The following is an 8,304-nucleotide window of genomic DNA, read 5'->3' on the forward strand; positions in this document are numbered from 1 at the left end:
GTTTGTGCAAAAATAAATACAGAGACAAATGGATTCGATGAAAACAATTCAGACCAAACTGTGCCCTACAAGTGCTAAAATCTATTTTAGCAAAGAAAATGAAAAGGGGACAAAGTGTGTGTGTGCGTGTGTGCGTGTGTGTGTGGCAAACAACATCAGGAAAAACTTTTTCTACAAAGATGACACATTCTGCCCTGTCCATTAGTGCATTATAACTTGAGCAGCATAAAACCATGCACCGATTCACAGTCGAGACTAACAGTCAGGAGTGTGTGTTAGAATCTTTGTGCCATTGTCTTCCGTCTCTGTCTCTACCTCGATCCCTATCTCTGTCTCTTTCCCTGTCCTTGTGCCTTTCTCTATCTCTCTCTTTGTCTCTATCTCTATCTCTATCTCTATCTCTATCTCTATCTCTATCTCTCTTTGTCTCTGTCTCTGTTACATTCCACCGAGGACGCACAACGCGGGGCACTATCCCGTACACAATCAACACAACTACCATCATCACCACGGCAGAGACAGAGACAGAGACAAAGACAGCCGATTGCGTTCATTGTGCTCCTGCTCATAGTCCTCTTCGACGTGTGGCTGACTGTTGCCACGGTGATGCTGATGGTGGTGACGCTGGTGGTTGCTGTTATGATGCTGGTGGTTGTGGCCCCGGTGGTTGTAGCGGGCCTCCTCCTTGTCCTCCTCCACCAGATCCTCCGCCTCCTCCTCCTCTCCTCGTGCAGGGGCCTGCGGGGGGGCCTCTGGCTGGAATCCCTACTCGGCTGTACCTCCAGGCCGCCGGGTGTCTGGCTGTGCTGGGTGTTACTGTGGTTCTCCATCCGGCGGTGGTGGTGATGGTGATGGTGGTGGGTGTGCTGGGGTTTCTTTGGGTCATTCTTAAGGAGCCGCTCCTCCTCCTCTTTTTGGCCCACCTCCGCCCTCTGCTCCTGGGCCTGGGCTGAAGGGGGTTCGGGGTCTAGGTGGTTCTCACGGGTACCCTTCCTCTTGGGGGCTGCTGACTTTTTGTTCTTCTGCTCATCCTGGAAGAAAACAATGCAACATATCATCCACCTATAGTCACACCACATACGTACTATACATGTTTCACATTTAAGCTGTCACACATTTGTATTTTCAAGTCAGTACACACAAAGTCAGATAGACACACACAGCGGCTGTTATGGAGGCAGCTGGCCCACATGTGCTTATTGGCAGCCTCACCAGAGGCAATTAGGATATTCTTGGTTGATAATACTCAGATTTATCATGGGACCTTGGAACGAACAGAGCAGCCTTTCTGCAACCGCGCTCACACAGACTCATTAGCTGCCTCAGGCTTCTCTGGATCAACTGTTTATTCTTTTTCTATTTCACAACATAATCAATATAGCTTTTTCTATATTGATAGATGTTTAGATGTTTTGATGATAAATGTAATTAATACATTTTGCCAAAAGGTATTTAAGGTCATAGAGGACGATAAGAAAATAAGACAAGCTTACATTAAAGCAACACTATGCAGCTTTTACTGAGCAACAGTGCCCTCTGCAGCCCTAAATGGTGATTGATTCTTATAGGTGGAGAGCGAACAAGTGTTTTTCATGCACAGAAAAAACAACAATGTGTTGAGTGAAGCTCTGACTGTGTCGTCCCGCTCTCTGAACTGAAATACCAAAAACCATGATCCCCGGCTTCCTGAACCAGAAGAGCTGCTGCTGTTGCATATGCATATCAACTCTGTTAAGTTTCCTCACTATATATAGGAGATAAATGCTGGTTTTTAATGCCTTCTGAGTTCGCGTTACTGAAGTGAAGGATGAAAGTTCAGCTACAGGAGGATTTGAAGGTATCTCACTCACCAGAGGTAGATTTATCTCCTTTCAGCTACTTTCCAGTGGAGTAGGATGAGGAGAAATGAAATGAAAATGTTAGATGAAAAAAATGAAAACAAATACAGACGCAGCACACTGCGATGTTTCTGTCGTTAACATTACTTTTCCGGTTTATCCATATTCAGCGGACTCTGATACAGATGATGTGAATGGGATGAGATGAGATGACAGTATGTAGGACATAATATTCTATAACTTTATTTGTGCACGTAGTTTTCCCACTGCATGTGTACAGCATGTTTCTGTGTTTGATCTACCGGCATTCCTGTAGGATTGGTGGGCAGTGTATTCTCGGCCAGCTGGGCCACCAGTGAGTTGGCAGCCTCCATTTCTGGTGGATGAGTGGCTCTCCACTAAGACTCCAGATAATCAGCAATGTGCTCACAGGCGTCTGTTAGCTGGTTTTCATCTAAGATGACGTCAAACATGTCCTTTAGAGAAACACAAACAAATAAAATAAAATAAGTAGAAGACCAACAACGAACCAACCCGTAACTGGCACAGTATTTTAAAATCAAAGTTCTTGCAGTGAGACTCAGATAAAGACATGTAAGAAAATTAGGTAATTTGAAAAAGGGGAGAACCAGATGAACAGTGACATGAACACTCAGTGAAGACTTTGAATTTGGAATCAAAGAGAAATATGTTTTTTTTTTTTTTTTTTGTAAAATTCAAATAGACTGTCACTGAAAATACTGAATTCAGCGTAAACACAATATTCATCACGTAAAGCTGCAACATCCTCTAAATTACCAGGAAAGAAATCTATTGTTTTGTCAATAGTAGCTACGGCTCTTCGCAAAAGTTGCATCTTTAATTGAAGAAACAAATCCAAATTTATACTTCCAGACATGAAGTGAGACATCAAACATGATATGACACACTATCGTTTCATCCATCTATTCATTCATTCAGCGTTCATTCACTCCCACTGCACCAATTTGATGCAGGAGCCACTAGATGGCACTCACAGGCGGACACTGGGCGAGCTTGTCTGCTGCCACCATCTGAACGTTAAGATGTTTGGTCTGAGACTTCCCTCTCGTCTTGATCAGTCGGGTCAACACCTACACAGCAGGAGTGGACTCAATGAAATGAAAGAAGGAAAGACCAACTCCTCGTATTCTACAGGAACGCAGGATTCATAATACTGCGAGAACTGAGGAACCAAATCAATCCAAAAGAAGGTGGTCGCTCACATTTTGGAAAAACGTTTTGCATCTAATTCTACAGGGCTCTCAAGTTAAGCTTACTTTCAGTGAGGAGATCTTGAGGTAGATGAGGATTGGAGCCAGGGAGGTCTTAGCCACCTGGAGAGGATGATTGACTGTGTCTGCATCAAGAATCACCAGCTGCAGGCTGCGTGCCAGCTCGAAGATACGCTCCACCTCGCCCTGGATCTGAGCTAAACAAGCACACAGTCAAAGAAGGACGTGAACATCAGGAAATCTGTCAGCTGTGCATCTTTCATTTCCTTGTTTACATGTAAAACTGGACGACACATCACATATGAGCATGTATTGATAACACACACATTGTGCAACTGCATGTCATGTTTAACTACGGGTACTGTACAAACACCTTTAAACATGTCTGCATTCAAGAGTTGATGGTGTTGTCAAATTGTTTTGTTTGAATCAAGATCCAGAGATGTGGATTAAAACTAAATAACTCAACTAAACAAAGTTTAACTGCCAAACAAAATATTTGGTTGGCGATATTTATTTAAAGTCATGTGTTGAGAAATGTCAATCTCAAGTTATACGATTTTCTGTAACTTCCAAGCACATTTAACGATGTTCTTCAACGGAAGGTGGAACTTATGATGAAAATTTCTTGTCAACAACGTCACATGTTGGTCTCTTCAACATAAAGGACACTTGAGATTTCATTCTGCATTGTTTCTATGTATGAATTTAAGAAAAAGTTGGTAATATTCATGTTTCTGCTGAAAAATTACTAAAATATCAATCTAAAAGGACAGCAACCAATATGACACAGAATGAATAGTTCATAAAAATATGTAGTGCCTCATTAATAAGATTAACAAATTAAATTGTGTGTAATTCAAGGATAGGCCACTAGAGGGACTTCAGTGAGGAGTTTCTTTATTCTAGTGTTTAAGAAATATAACAGACAATTACATCTGACATATTTGTAAACCCACTACAACAAATAATCTGGATCAAAGACAACAAGTCAAAACCGTGGCATGGCGATGGATGTTGGTGCTGGTATGAGGTGATGAGAGGAGGAACAGGGAGGAAGGTGAGGATACTCAAACACACATGGACTACCAGAGCTTTCAGTCATATATACCGGCAGCATCTGGGATGAGAGAGCAATGAGAAAGACAAGAGTAGAGAAAACCAATTAAATCTTTTCCCCTTTCATTCTGTCTCCCTCTAACCAAGAGGACCAGTTACGACTATACTACTGAAAGACATTCTTCAATTAAGTCTTTAGTGAGCTCATGTGAGGCTACAGCAGGATGACCTCTGTAGAATTCACTGTGAGCTAGTGGGCACGTAGATGATGTTTCTATCACGCAACAGACATAAAACTGATAAAAACAAAAACAATACAAAGATCTCAGGACTAAAAACTTGTCATGTACACACAAAAATGTCAACTCCATTTCCTGCAGCAGGATTTATACTTCATGCCCTGACTGACGTATATCATTTTCCTAAGTCCATGTCAGAAAACATCTTTGCAGAGTTCAGGTAAAATAAATCAAATCTTGTCAACCTAAACAGTGTTTCAATAAGATAAAGAAAAGGTCTGACACATTAATTTATTCCAGTCTGATTTAGTTTCTTGTTTCGGCCTAATTAGAGTTAGAGGTGTGTGATGTTTGCCACTCGGGAGAGTAGAACGAGTACAAGACAATTAAAGTTACTTTGCAGTAAAGTCCGACCATCTGGAAACTGTGTACTGATAAAAGACAGGCTGCAGGTTAGGATGAATTAAGGCATCATACATCATTGTTCACTTTCTCATCTAGGATCTGGTTTCCTTTTTTTATTTACCTTTAATCAAGCTCAGCATGATCTCACCATATACTTAAATGATTTTATATATTTTAATTGTTAACAATTCTCATCTGTAACCTTTCTATTCTTTAATCTGTGCTTTAATCATGTGTGATCCTCGAGTAACTTTTGTTTCCTATTTGTTTGCTTTTGCTCCGCCCTGGTGGTTCTATTTGTTTGTCTATTAGTTAGAATGATTATGATTATGATTATTACAGTTATTATTATTATCTCTTTCTTCCTGCTGCTGTGGTTTTCCCTCCACCAGACGACTGCTCTACCAGAGTTTGCTCAGCTTTGTCTCACTTTGTTCCCTGGTCATGAAATAACCTGCAAAAATCTCTTTGGCTTAATGATTGTGTCTCCCAAGGAGAAATCAAAGCTCTGATAAAAACTGCAGAGTGCAAAAGCTTTCTCTAAGATAGACTTTGTCTCATTTATTGTTTGTCTCTTATCTGTTTTTTAAAATGCTTTATTTTCCTTAATTGTTTCTTGTCTGATTTGATATCTTGAAAGTGTCTTATCTCGGGACTTCCTGGTTAAATAAAAACTTAAAGTGAATTAAAAATAAAATCAAACGTACCTAAATGGGAGCGGGTGTTGGACCGGTCCATTAAGGCCTTTTTAAACCTTCCTGGCATTCCTCTGTCAATTGGTGAATATGCTCAGTGTCTTATATTTGTCCATACACAATAAAAATGTTGAAGAAGATGACTGTTTGTATTTCTAAAATAACTGAACACAAACACATAATGCAATAGCTAAAAGACTTTGCTAAGATGAATCCAAATCTAATGTTGATATTCTAAACACAGGGACCGTGTGTGGTTTGGTAACATAAGCTTAGGAAAAGTTGAGACTTCATACCACAAAATGCTTCATCAGAGCTGTCTTTACAATCCTCATTAAAATCACAGACAAGTTCTGGAGGAAGACATTCTACTGATTTGCAGACGAACCCCCCATCAGGACAAGAAGACACAGAGACCAACAATACTGTGAAGAGATTATTTCTTTAGATTAAAAGAACTGTGACCATAATAATCAATGTACATAAAAATTTATATGAGTGCAAACTCTGGGGACTTCTTCCTCACCGTTACAACATTTGACCAGTCTGGCCATGAAAGGATGCACACAACATTGAAGACAAAAAGAGATACTGAAATGTGTGTGCTGTTAAGATTTGAAGACTCTTACCTGAAAGAATAAACAGCTGCTTCATATTCAGAGTCCAAAGAAAATCTGCAATCCTTGATGCATTACAGTTAATCTAGGTTGCCCTCCTATATCAACAGTTTCTCTCCCAATAATTGAGAGTGAAAGTGTTTCAACATTTGAGCTACAGCCAGGAGTCATTATCGGTAGTGATCAGCTTAAAGTCCAGTGGGAACTGCATTACATTTCCGCTTCTTGCCTTTATGGTTTTTCTTGAACAAAGTGTAACACTTACTACTAGTTGCAGTTAAGTTAACAGGACCAGTTCCTAGGTTCGGAGGAGCAGTAAAATATTTAAGCAATGGAAATAATAAATATAGTGAACACACCACAGACAATAGAGTAAGTTGAAATGCCGGCTTTTATATAATAATAGAAAAGTAAGTAGTTTTAGATAGAACAACAAAAAGGCACCATATAACACATTACAATACAACTAACAAATAACACACGTTACATACAAATCAAATGAATTAAATTCAAGTTCAATGTTTTTCTTTTAGGAAAAGAAAAGATTTACCGTTTCCTAATTTTGGTTTTAATAATTCTATTTTGACTTCTTGTTTAAATTGGTTTTTAAACTGTAACTTAATATTATTGTTTATTTTCTATTTGAGTTTTCTGTTATATCACTACAACAGAATTTAACAAGTTATATTAAGTTCTCAATTTATCTTCAGGCCTATTTAAACATCTAGTTTGATTTTCCTATGTTATACCTCAGCTAAACCAGTGAGTTGCTGAATAGCATTAGCACAGCACAACCATATGCTTAACCAACATACACAGGGAAAATACAATCAATATCAAGTATCACATTCAAATGTCAAAAGAACACATTCTAAACATACTGTGAATGTAATGATGTTAATCCAGTTCAGTGTGTGGTAACTGACTTGTTACAGTTCTTTCTTAAGACCACGTTGTGCAGTTTGTATATTCCACTCAGGGTAGAAACAGTCTGTAGATCTGAGATGCTCACTCTTACCACGAAATGTCCACGTGCACTTCTAGTTGAAGTAATGAAGGTTCCAGTCAGTCCTACCATCAGCTGGACTGGATGGATGCTGGTGAAGAAAAACAGGTGCTCTCCTCCGATGGAAACAGGACTCCATTCAGGGTGGTTACATCGCTGGGAAGGTGTGGTTACTCGCTGGGAAGCTCGCCATCTATTCCTCTGCATGCGTGGAGCTAGGTCGTTAGCTCGGATGCTGCCACATGGATGCTCAGCTCCACGTGTTTTCTCAGTGACTCTCAGTAACTTTTCAAATGTCAAACAAAACCACAGTCCACCGACGTAGACAGAAAACAACTCAAAACACTTTCAGAAATAAAATAAAAGTTTACCACAAAACAAATCCAGTCTTTTCAGTTAGTTTTAGCTCACTGGTTGCTAGGGATGGGAATCGAGAACCGGTTCCCAGTGAACCAATTCCTTGGAATCGTTAGCGAAATTCTTTAACGATTCTGCTAACGGTTCCCTGTGCCGTTGCGCATGCGCGAACTTTTTCATTCAGACGGCAGCAAACATGTCAACCAGGCAGAAGCGATCTAAAGTCTGGTTGTATTTCACACGACAAAATGACAGCAACGCCACTTGCAACGCGTGCAAAAGGGCTATTTCGTCGAAGGGAGGAAATACCACCAATATGATGAAGCATTTGAACACGCATGGAATGAAGTTACAGGTGTGTCATGTGTTTGATGCTTGCAGCAGCGCAGCTAACGATAGCGCTGCATCTCTTTCTATCCAAGGTTGTAACAAATCGCCCTGATCAGACCCCAGGGAAAAGTTACGCATTAAATTTTAAGGACACGGGCGGACCCGACCCGCTGTGTTCGTTGCACGCTGCCTGAACAAGTTAACATAAACGAAAAATCACTAATTGGACCGATAACCTTGTTATCGGTCTTACCAAACATTAACTAAATATATATATAAACGAAAAACACTCAAACAGGTTGCTTATAATATCCTGTATTCACACAAAACACAAATTAAACCCCACATACCCCTGTGTCCGCAAACATTGGCGGACCCATGAACATAAACAAGCTATTTACACACACTCAAACATCAATATTTTCCCACCCCAAGTCCATACATAATCCCCAAACAAACGTCCAAAACAAAATATCTGCAGGTGTGGCGAGGTGAGTGTCGCAAA

General features: G+C 40.1%; 1 pseudogene; it reads right to left on the reverse strand.

Moving 5' to 3' along the window:
• Window positions 1-262: 262 nt before the first annotated feature.
• Window positions 263-5,559, reverse strand: LOC133018276 (voltage-dependent L-type calcium channel subunit beta-2-like; annotated as a pseudogene).
• Between the last annotated feature and the right edge of the window lie 2,745 nt (window positions 5,560-8,304).

Source organism: Limanda limanda, chromosome 13 (assembly GCF_963576545.1).
Source record: "Limanda limanda chromosome 13, fLimLim1.1, whole genome shotgun sequence".
NCBI classification, from domain to species: domain Eukaryota; kingdom Metazoa; phylum Chordata; class Actinopteri; order Pleuronectiformes; family Pleuronectidae; genus Limanda; species Limanda limanda.